The following is a 9,461-nucleotide window of genomic DNA, read 5'->3' on the forward strand; positions in this document are numbered from 1 at the left end:
AACTATATAGTTTTCAACTTCATCAAAGGACCCAGAAGGATATATTACCTAAGTAAACAGGAAGAACATTGTAAGTAACTTCTAAAATTCTAGAATGACAGACACAGCTGTGTGCCTGGACAGTCATCCAAACTTCCTCTGCAATGTTGGGGCATCCATCTACAGCCCATAGGTTTAGAGTCTCTCAACCACTTTTCACATTCTGTAAAATGTCTAGCAATTTCTTCTGTGAAGCAGGAACCTGAAGGACCATCTTGCCTCATAAAGTTCAGTGGTGACCTTCCTATGGGTACTGCATGTACAGTCAATACAACATTTAAACAGAAAAGCGGAAATGTTGTGGGATAATGCTTTTGTACACTGGTTTAATAAAATGCTGATTGGCCAGTAGTCAAGCAGGAAGTATTGGGTGGTGAACAAACTAAAGGAATGTTAGGAAGAGGAAGAGCAGAGTCAGGAGTCACCAGCCAGACTCAGAGGAGGCAAGATGACAAGGCAGAAATGAGAAACGGTACCAAGCCACATGGCTAAACATAGATAAGAATTTAAATGTAAGAGCTAGTTAGTAATAAGCTTGACTTAATGGCCAAGCAGTTATAATTACTACAAGCTTCTGAGTAGTTATTTCAGACAGTCTTGTTATATATCTCTGAGCATGAACTTTGAATTTGTCATGCTCCTGCCTCACCCCACTGAGTCTTGAGATTACAGATGTGAATCACCTGACCCTGAAATGACTTTGAAAAATAGAGAGAAGGAGACTAATTTGACTAGGAATTTGAAGAAGCAAGGAATGACACAGTGATTTGATCTCTGTGTCCCCAACCTCATCTTTCCATCTTTGATCCTAGCTTGGAGAGAGAAGGGACTGAGGAGGCTTGGCAGGACCCAGAGAAAACTTTCGGCTACACTTTAGCATTATTGTTTGTATCCACTTCACTGCCATCTTCAGCCTCCTGAAGGTGAGTGAGTACCATGTTACTGGAAGTATAAATCTTCCATGGTTATGTTTTAAAATATGGCATATAGAGGTAGTGGCTTTCTTGTTTGTTATACTTTAATGCTTTGTATCTTGAATTCTGCTTTGACACTATACAGGCAAGGAAGTGAAGAGAAGCCTTCCTTCCACTGCTGCAGGGTGAGCATCCAGGCTACTTGGTAGTCTTCACTGACAATACAGAGATGTGGGAGCCACAACCACACCTAGTAAGAAAGAAGTTCTCTGTCTCCCACTTGCTTTTCTTTTTCTCTTTTCTTTATTTTTTTTCTACTTTTTCCTTTCAAACAGGCTCTCCTGTTGCTGAGAACATCCTCAAATTTACTATGTAGTTGAGGATTGTTGTTGGATCCTAACAGCTCCCTCAAGGGAGGAGGTGAGAAGGCATGATGTCAGTGACACAGACACCAGCAGTAAGTTAAAGTCAAACAATAGATTCATTTATTCAGCAATGGGGAAGGCCTTATATACCCTCCTCCCAGTACCCAGACTGTGTCCCAATCTGGTGACATTCATGGTTGCCCCTCACTAGATAGGTATGATCAGGACCTCTGACAGCGATCTGGTGACATTGTATGTTCATCCCTCATTGGCTGGGCACAATCAGGAACTCTGGCAGCACCTGTTGCTAGCTCCTCAGGCAGACTCCAGGTTAGCTCATAAGGAAGTACTTTATGTGCATGCCTTGGCAACTGGTTCGAACCAATTTCCTCGACCTTACAGGCCTGTCCTACAACAGAGGATGAGTTTTGATTTCTTATCCCCCTGCCTTCACTTTCCAAGGCCTGGGATTACAAGTGTGTACCATCAAGTCTTGCTTCGACAGTCCTACGGATCTAAACCAAAGCTTTGCACATGCTAGACAAGCACTCTCCCAAACTGAGTTTCATTCCCAGCCACTGGCCAGTCTTTCCTGATACATCCCTGGTGGAAGTTTGGACCCCTGTGGCCTTGACCAGCAGTGTAAAGACAGAGGCCCATGTTTCTTTTAAAGATGTTAGGTTGGGGTCTGGAGAGACAGTTCAGAGATTAAGGGTGTCCTCTTCCTGACGACTCAAGTTCGGTTCTCAACACCCATGCTGGGAACCTACAGCTGCCTATAACTCTAGCTTTGAGGTGTCTTGTGCATTCTTCTGTGGATACCTGCACAAACATGGCACCCCTCTCACACACACACAAATGAAAATAATATATACTCTAGTATGGGAAAAGTTGCTTCAAGATTGGCAAGTGTAACACCTGTTTCTTATTAATAATTCTGATCCATTGCTTAGAAGGGTCTTTCAGTATTATTTTGGTCTTGTCCTAATCTCCAAGACCCTAATACCTTTGCTTTATTTTTTCCTACTTCTCCAAGACATAAGCTAAGTTCAAAGATGGAAAGATGAGGTTGGGGACACGGAGATTAAATCACTGTGTTGTTCCTGTCTTCTCCAAATTCCTAGTCAATTGGTCTCTTTCTCTCTGTTTTTCAAAGTCATTTCAGGGTCAGGTGATTCACATCTGTAATCTCAGAACTCAATGGGGTGAGGCAGGAGCATGACAAGTTCAAAGTTCATGCTCAGAGATACATAACAAGACTGTCTCAAGAAACAAAATGTCTTCTTGTGTCTGTTAATGTATGATACCCAGAGTTTTTAACTGTACTAAAGAAGAAGAAAGTATATAGGCACTATGCTGTCTTCCCTAGAGAGGATGTTCCTGGATATTTCCTAACTAAGTAAAGAATCCAGTTTTTAAAACTAAATATTTGAGCCAGGCAATGGTGGCACATGCCTTTAATTCCAGCACTCGGGAGGCAGAGCCAAGTGGATCTCTGTGAGTCCAAGGCCAGCCCGGGCTACTGAGTGAGTTCCAGGAAAGGTGCAAAGCTACACAGAGAAACCCTGTCTTGAAAATCCAATAAATAAATAAGTAGATAGATAGATAGATAGATAGATAGATAGATAGATAGATAGATAGATAAAACAAAATATTTGAAAACTGTTGTACTTGTTCTTTATCCATCAAGTATTAAGATCTTAAAAACAACAAAAGCAACAAGTAGTCCTTTGCATATGTCAAATAGTGCATGTCAAGAACTTTAAAAATACTCTCTTGAACTTAAAGACAAAGCTTGTAACACAAACCTTAAAAGGTATTAATAAAGCCCAGAGCCCGGTACTGGGGTGAATGCTGAAAGATCAGAGAAGCAGAACAAGCCACAGCTCACCTCACCTTGCCAACTTCTCAGCAGATCCTGTGTCCTCAAATTGGAAGCCTCTGAGTTCTCATCTGAATTTGATCTCAGCTGAACTGCCACTGAAAGCCTAAAAGCTTAAAAGCCCCTAGTTCCTGGTCCTCATGACTTATATACCTTTCTGCTTCCTGTCGTCACTTCCTGGGACTAAAGGTGTGTGTCACCATGCCTGGCTGTTCCCAGTGTAGCCTTGAACTCACAGAGATCCGAATGGATCTCTGCCTCCCAAGTGGTAGGATTGAAGGTGTGTGTGCCTTTAAGGTACTGGCCTCTATGTCTATCTAGTGGCTGTTCTGTTCTCTGACTCCAGATAAGTTTATTAGGATGCATAATATATTAGGGGACATAATATCACCACAAAACTTAGAGGAAAGGATCTTTATCCATGCTTTATGTTTAAGGAAAATGAGTCTCACAATGATTATATTGTTCCTTAGTTCACACAAGTAGCAACTAATGGAGTTTAGTCCCAAATATGGGTCAAATTCTGAAATCATGTTCATTCAGTAGCTCTGTAATTACTTTTAGGAAATCAGAATCTAGTGAATAAAGGTAAACTTCTAAACTATTGTGATGGACATTCTGAAACATGAAGCTCAGGACTGCAAGATGGCTCAGTGGGCAAAGGTGCTTGATGCCAAACCTGAGGAACTGAGTTCAATCCTCAAAATGCACACAGTAGAAGAAAATGGACTCCTTAAAGTTGTCCTTTGACCTCCATGTGCAAATATACATACACACACATTAAATATATTACCAAATATAAAAATAAATAAAATATGAACTGTGAGGGCTTAGTTAGTAGTATTCACCATAATACTATACACAGTGCTTCACAAGCATTTCAATAACATTTTATGAAATGTTAGTGTGAGTATATTCAATACTATTAATGATTTGCATCTTTCTTCTTTCCGCTGTTTACTACATTCATAATCAAAACCACAGTCAATCCTGACAAAGAAAAGGAGTCCATAACAAAGATTCTAGGAAGATAGACAGTGGTCTGAGAACAGTTCAACCCATGCTGAGGATCTAGTGTCCCATGGTGAACTCTTTCAGCTCCCCCTGTTTTCTCCCATCAGGTGGCCCTTTATGAGCCAAAGGGTAATAAGGAGCTGGTTTCAGAAGACTGTCTCATTCCTGTTATCCTGAACCTACTAGCATGATAGTGAGTGCAGCACTCTGTCATGGCAAGAACAATAATTCCTTGACTAGGCATCTCTATTCTTTCTTTTTAAACACTTTTACTATAGTGTGTGTGTGTGTGTGTGTGTGTGTGTGTGTGTGTGTGTGTGTGTGTGAGATATGTGTATGTGTGTATGCAATAAGTGGAAATAGTGGGCTCAGAGATACCTTCTGCAGTGGGTTTTCTCCTTCCATGTTAGTGTGAGTTCCAGGGATAAATTCAAGTCATCAAGTTAGTGTAGCAAATGCTCTTCCCTTCACAGCCATATACTGGCTCCCCATTCTTTCTTAACTCCTTTCCCATAGGCTTTTATTAAATTCTTCTGCTGACCTTGAGCTGAACTCTGGGAAAGGTGCTTTCCTGAGTGCTGATGCAGACTGAGGTTTTCCAACAGATTTTTTGGGTGTTTGGTGACCCCTGCAACTATTCAATAAGACCCAAATGTGACCATGCTCTACTAAGACAGGGTGGGCATCCCTTAATGTGTATCAGGTCTTGCACTAAGGAACCTAAAATAGATATTAAATTATTCACATTTTTGAACTTTTTTATTTTAAAGATAAAAGCAACAAATATATGTTTTCCTATTATTTGGTGCACAGAGTGGTGCTGGTACGTATGTCATGGAGACAGGAGGGGTTATTCTGAGAAAAGAAGACAGGGTTTCTATCTCATGGACTCTCCCCTGTAACAATCCAGCTCATTACATTGATTCCCACTATTTCAGATGGACGAATGAAATGTGATCTCCAGTGCTGAAGGTTTTAAAACACTGTAAACAAATCAGTAAATGAATACTCATAAAAATTTTACTTGACTGTATAGGACTTGGAAGGTTAACTAACTTAAAAGTAGTTTTAAAAGTCATTGAACTTAAAGGATGAGTTACATAATGTTTTTTTTTAATAATATATTTGTTCTAATTTTCTAGATTATTCCTTTGATAGATCCTGGTTATCAGAAGTAGGCTGTCTACAGATATTAATACATATTTTTTATAGAAAAATCGAGAAATGAACTACATTTCAAAGGCATCTAAGATGAAAAGAAAACATTAAACATAATTAAACATTAAGAATGTATGTTTAATGCCACCTAACACACACAAATTTGTCAAGACACTACAACCAACTATACATACTCATGTGATAAGTTGTAAACAAATTAGCTCTATTTAAACAAAATCCAAAGTCACTGCTTTTTAGGAAGGTAAAAGTAGATGCAATAGGGACATCTGAAGTTCTGGTAGTGATGTCTTTTATTTTATCACAGCCTTGCTTTGTTTTGTTTTCTATTAGTATATACTCATTTTACATCTTATTGGGTTTCATAGAGACATTTTCTTATAAACGTATACTGTCCTTGGCTGTGTTCTCTCCCATGACCTCTCTTTTCCCTCTGCTAATCTCCTTTATTGGTTTGCTTGTACGTTCAAGGCATATATACACACATAATTTTATGTAATGATATAAAATCTAGGATCTACAAATGAGAGAAAACATTTTAAAAGGAATATGTATTTGAAAAATATAGCTATAATTATGCAATTTCTGTTGCCAAAGTGAAAAGTATTTTGATTCTAAAGACAGATTTTCATATTTGGCTGAATTACAACTCAGGAGGCATTTTCTAACCTGTGGTCTTGCAAATGAATATTTTAATTTCTTTTCAACCAATTTGCTAAAATTATCAAAACACAACAACTTCCAATTTGTTCGCAAAAGCAACTGCCTGGCACTGGGGATGATTCAGACACAGTGAATTTCAATAGTTCTTTGTATAATTCTAGAGTATGTAAGACAATGTGTTTCACAGTGCTGTTAACTATTTTTTATTATCTACAGTGGCTGCCCCTTTGGCTTCCCCTGCAAGGGTTGCAGCCTGAGGGAATTCTGTTCCCTCAGGCACTGACTCTTTCAAAGCTACTAAGGGAAACTTTATCTAAATCTAAAAAACTCAGAATTTAAGGTTTGAGATAGAATTCTGCTCACTCAGAGAGGCTGAATATCAAGTAGCTAACCTTCTCCCTTTGCTGGTGTCTTCCAAAAATCCAGCGTCCTTCTCTCAGCCCTTGCTTAAAAACTCCTTGCTACAAGTGGTTCCTCCTTACCACTTTCTGTCAGCTACTTGCTGCCTCAGCCTCCTGCTTGCAGGTTAATTTTATCTAATAAAACACATTTCTGAATTGTTAACAAAAGCAATAGGAAAAAGGCAACACACTTTAAAATAATATTCCCCAACATCACAATTTAGTTCTCAGATCCAATGAGAGTGCAGTTAGTTACATGTATCTTGGTGAAGTACCTTTTCTAGCCTTAATATCCATTCTGTCTAATTAGGAATAAAATCAGCTTTAATTCTATTTTACTTAGTCCATTAACTAGATAAATTATTATTACATTAGCTTTATCAAAAATAAAATGTTTTAATTATGATGTTCTCACTAAAAACTAATGCGGATTATTTGACATATTTCAGTGACAAGATAATTACTGGTATAGCTAGTAAATTAAAAGGAACACAAAGTAAATAACACAAAGTAAATAATTGATTGACTTCTGGAATTTGTAAATTGCAGCTTTTTATACTTGCTTATATGCAAACTTGCCCACTGTATGGATTCTTGTATGCAGCACCGTGAGAGTACATGCAGTGGTTTTGGACACATTGTTTAACTCTTTGGAGTTAAGAAAATAAGTTGTACAGTAATTGCCTTTGAAGGTTTTTCCAAAGACCTTTCTGAGACTAATCTTGCCCTATAATTCCTTGTCAAAGTGAATAGAAAAGGGGGAAAAAAAGGACTCCTTACCACCAACTCATAACTAGTCTGTTGATGTATGACTTTTTGAAGAGACATAAAGAAGCCTTAATTTACCACACATAGAAAGGGCATAAACCAACAATAAGGGGTTTCATCCAAGGTGAGCTTGGCAAACCATTAAGTTTATAGGGATTTCCTGTTAGAGCATGAGTGACTCCAAGACAATTACACCATTAGAAGTATCCTGAACAACATACAGGGAACAGCACCACTGAAGAATTCCCCTCACAGCATGGATGAATAGTGAAAATCTATACCACTGGATTCCCGAGTGACCTGTGCACAGGTACACTACCAAAGATTTCCCTATCAATTGATTGAATACCTCAAATATAACCTTAGGATCTTGTGAAGATCTCATGAGCCTCCCCACTGTATCCAAGATGGAATGTTAACAGGACAGCCTCATGAGCATCTACTGTAGTAGTCCCTGCTCTACTTCAATGTAGTCACACTCATGTCCAAGATGGAGGAATCTGACTCACAACAGTTACTTACACATCAACACAGATGCACACAGAGAGAACAAGAGCAGAAGTAATGGCGTTTACAATAACCTGGAGAACACGTGGTCACTCTGGCAGCCTTATGGTTGGTCTAATTATATTCAAGGTAAATACATGAGAAAAAAAATCTTTTCTTTGCCTTTAAGATTTTGATTTTCTTTTAAATGGTACCTTCATTAGACATAGCTAGTTCTTGATACTAAAAGTATTTACACGTGGAATACAAAATAAATATCTAGTAACTAAAAAAGATAATTATCCACTGATTCTCTTTGTACTGCCCCTGTTCATCTTCTGCTGCAGTTTCCGATGCCTTTTGTAAATCCTTCTCATTCTCACTGACAGATCTACTTGGGGCTCTGGTTTCACCCACTGTATTTCCACTGGTTTGTCCTCTGCTGGTATATGGAAGGCATCTGCACTGGGATCCTGTGGAAGAATAGTCTTTGGTTCTTTCTTCCGCAGTTTCTGAACATCTTTGACTTGCTGTTTCTCTCTGTACTTTGCAGCTGTAATGGACCTTATGACATGCCGATGCATGTTTGGAGACGGGTAATGAGGATTTTCATATAAAGTTCGTCCTCCAAAGCTTCCCTGAAAAATCCTTATGAGATTTAAGACAAAACGGGGTCCTATTTCCACTAGAGCAGCGTCTTCTTCTGTAATCTGGACGTTCTGAAACCATATCCTGTTATCCAGAATGGTGAATGTAAACACGTGATCCACAAATGGCCGACTCTTGGGATAATACCGTGGTGTACTAAAGATATGAATTAAAGAGTTCTTTTAACAAAGCATAATGTGGCAATTCATCAAAAGCAGGGTCAAAAGACAAAAGGCGGAGCGGAGAACCTTTCAGGCAGTCTCCAGTCATCTTCAGTTCAGCTAGGGTATGAATGTTTTGAACTAAGAATTTAGCAGACGGCCCATGAGGTGAATTTGAAAGCCACATACAGAGATCCTGCTTTTTCTTAGCTTCAAAGTAGATGCATTTGTTGCAGTTTTTTATTTCACAGACCTTGTTTATCACAAATAATTTATCTTTATGGCCTATTTTAATATCTGCTTTAGAATGAGGCATCAACATTCTCAAGTCTTGCATTAAGTGTCTTGTTCTGAAATTTATTCCTCTGGAAGAAAAGATGAGGATCCGCTTTTTATTTTTCCATTTGCCCTTGCAAACAGGACCTGGAATGTGATCTCTATCTTCTTCCTCCACCTCTTTCACCACAGCGTCTGGCTTAGCTGGTTCTGCCGGGTATCTTTCCGGCTCTTTTTTGGTTTCTTTGCCTGAACTTCCAAGCCCCCATGCCGCTTCCTCTTGGTCGCCACCATCTTGCCTTGCTGTGTTAGCTCGAAAAAAATCTCTTTGTGCATACATTTAAATTCATTTTCAGTAGTGACATGTTTCTGAAATACCATGTCTATTTAGAAAGCAAATTTGGGGCTCCTGTTAACGTGCAGACATTTATTAGAAAGCTTTTAACAATGCGTACTTTGATTTCCTAATAAAATTTGCTCTTCTCTCTCTCTCTCTCTCTCTCTCTCTCTCTCTCTCTCTCTCTCTCTCTCTCTCTCTCTCTCTGATATATACACACATTTACACTTGCACACTCTCCCACAGACACATTCACATGTTTATACACTCCACACATTCTCATATACACAGTTCTTAGTGATAGATCAAGTATAATTCATACAAGACATGT

The 9,461-nt window shown here is 38.8% G+C and overlaps 1 pseudogene; it reads right to left on the minus strand.

Annotated features, from left to right (window-relative positions):
- Nucleotides 1-8,007: 8,007 nt before the first annotated feature.
- Nucleotides 8,008-9,087, minus strand: LOC118594945 (annotated as a pseudogene).
- Between the last annotated feature and the right edge of the window lie 374 nt (nt 9,088-9,461).

Source organism: Onychomys torridus, chromosome 13 (genome assembly GCF_903995425.1).
Source record: "Onychomys torridus chromosome 13, mOncTor1.1, whole genome shotgun sequence".
In the NCBI taxonomy this organism is placed as follows: Eukaryota; Metazoa; Chordata; class Mammalia; order Rodentia; family Cricetidae; genus Onychomys; species Onychomys torridus.